Genomic DNA, 2,276 nt, shown 5'->3' with positions numbered 1-2,276 from the left:
CTTCTTTTTCATATGAGCAGGAGCAAGGACAAGAACATTCTTGTTGAAGCTGATCCGGAACCTGAAAGAACTCTGAAGAGGAAGCTAAGAGAAGCTAAAACATAACACTCTGAAGAGAACTTTACTGAAATTTTTGAAAAAGAAGGAGACATGGCCAAAAATAATAACAATGGTGTAGATGCAAGGAAGATGCTTGGTGATTTTACTGCACCAAATTCCAACTTACATGGAAGAAGCATCTCAATCCCTGCCATTGGAGCAAACAATTTTGAGCTAAAGCCTCAATTAGTTTCTCTGATGCAACAGAATTGCAAGTTTCATGGACTACCATCAGAAGATCCTTTTCAGTTTTTAACTGAATTCTTGCAGATCTGTGATACTGTTAAGACCAATTGGGTTAATTCCGAGATCTACAGGCTTATGCTTTTCCCATTTGCTGTAAGAGACAGAGCTAGAATATGGTTGGACTCTCAACCTAAAGATAGCCTGAACTCTTGGGATAAGCTGGTCACGACTTTCTTAGCCAAGTTCTTTCCACCTCAAAAGCTTAGCAAACTTAGAGTGGATGTTCAAACCTTCAAACAAAAAGAAGGTGAATCCCTCTATGAAGCTTGGGAGAGATACAAGTAACTCACCAAAAGATGTCATTGGACTATCTTGAATATATTCTATGATGGTCTGTTTGAATTATCAAAGATGTCATTGGACTATTCTGCAGGTGGATCCATTCACCTAAAGAAAACACCTGCAGAAGCTCCGGAACTCATTGACATGGTTGCAAATAACCAGTTTATGTCCACTTCTGAAAGGAATCCTGTGAGTAATGGGACGCCTCAGAGGAAGGGAGTTTTTGAAATTGATACTCTGAATGCCATATTGGCTCAGAATAAAATATTGACTCAGTAAGTCAATATGATTTCTCAGAGTCTGAATGGATTGCAAGCTGCATCCAACAGTACTAAAGAGGCATCTTTTGAAGAAGAAGCTTATGATCCTGAGAACCCTGCAATAGCAGAGGTGAATTACATAGGAGAATCCTATGGAAACACCTATAATCCCTCATGGAAAAATCATCCAAATTTCTCATGGAAGGATCAACAAAAGCCTCAACCAGGCTTTAATAATAGTGGAAGAAACAGGTTTAGCAATAGCAAGCCTTTTCCATCATCCTCTCAGCAACAGACAGAGAATTTTGAGCAGAATCCATCTAGCTTAGAAAATATAGTCTCTGATCTATCTAAGGTTACTCTAAGTTTCATGAATGAAACAAGGTCCTCCATTAGAAATTTGGAGGCACAAGTGGGCCAGCTGAGTAAAAGAGTCACTAAAACTCTTCCTAGTACTCTCCCAAGCAATACAGAAGAGAATCCAAAAAGAGAGTACAAGGCCATTACCTTACTTGGTGTGGCCGAACCCTGAGAGGAGGAGAAGGACGTGAATCCTAGTGAGGAAGACCTACTAGGACGTTCACTGACCAATAAGGAGTTTCCTTTTGAGGAACCAAAGGAATCTGAGGCTCATTTAGAGACCATAGAGATTCCATTGAACCTCTTTTTACCATTCATGAGCTCTGATGACTATTCTTCCTCTGAAGAGGATGAAGACATCATTGAAGAGCAGGTTACTAAATATCTAGGAGCCATCATGAAGTTGAATGCCAGTTTATTTGGTAATGAGACTTGGGAGGATGAACCCCCCTTGTTCTCCAATGAAATCAGTGCATTGATAAGGCAGACATTGCCTCAGAAGAAACCAGATCCTGGAAAATTCTTCATACCTTGTACCATAGGCACTATGACCTTTGAGAAGGGTCTGTGTGACCTTGGGTTAGGGATAAACCTCATGCCACTCTCTGTAATAGAGAAACTGGGAATCTATGAGGTACAAGCTGCAAGAATCTCACTAGAGATGGTAGACAAATCAATGAAACAGGCTTATGGATTAGTAGAGGACTTGTTAGTAAAGGTTGAAGGCCTTTACATCCATGCTGATTTCATAATCCTAGACACTGGGAAGGATGAGGATAAATCCATCATCCTTGGAAGACCCTTCCTAGCCACAGCAAAAGCTGTGATTGATGTGGACAGAGGAGAGTTAGTCCTTCAACTAAATAAGGACAACCTTGTGTTTAAAACTCAAGGATCTCCTTCTGTAACCATGGAGAAGAAGCATGAAAAGCTTCTCTCACTACAGAGTCAACCAAAGCCTCCACAGTCAAACTCTAAGTTTGGTGTTGGGAGGCCACAACCAAACTCTAAGTTTGGTGTTGAACCCCC

At 40.7% G+C, this 2,276-nt stretch overlaps 1 pseudogene; it reads right to left on the bottom strand.

The window, feature by feature from the left end:
* Window positions 1-552: 552 nt before the first annotated feature.
* On the bottom strand, window positions 553-654 carry LOC112780827 (small nucleolar RNA R71; annotated as a pseudogene).
* Window positions 655-2,276: the final 1,622 nt, after the last annotated feature.

Source organism: Arachis hypogaea, chromosome 19 (assembly GCF_003086295.3).
Source record: "Arachis hypogaea cultivar Tifrunner chromosome 19, arahy.Tifrunner.gnm2.J5K5, whole genome shotgun sequence".
Classification (NCBI taxonomy): domain Eukaryota; kingdom Viridiplantae; phylum Streptophyta; class Magnoliopsida; order Fabales; family Fabaceae; genus Arachis; species Arachis hypogaea.
Note: the sequence above shows the minus strand (reverse complement) of the source record. Positions and strands in the feature narration are given on the sequence as shown.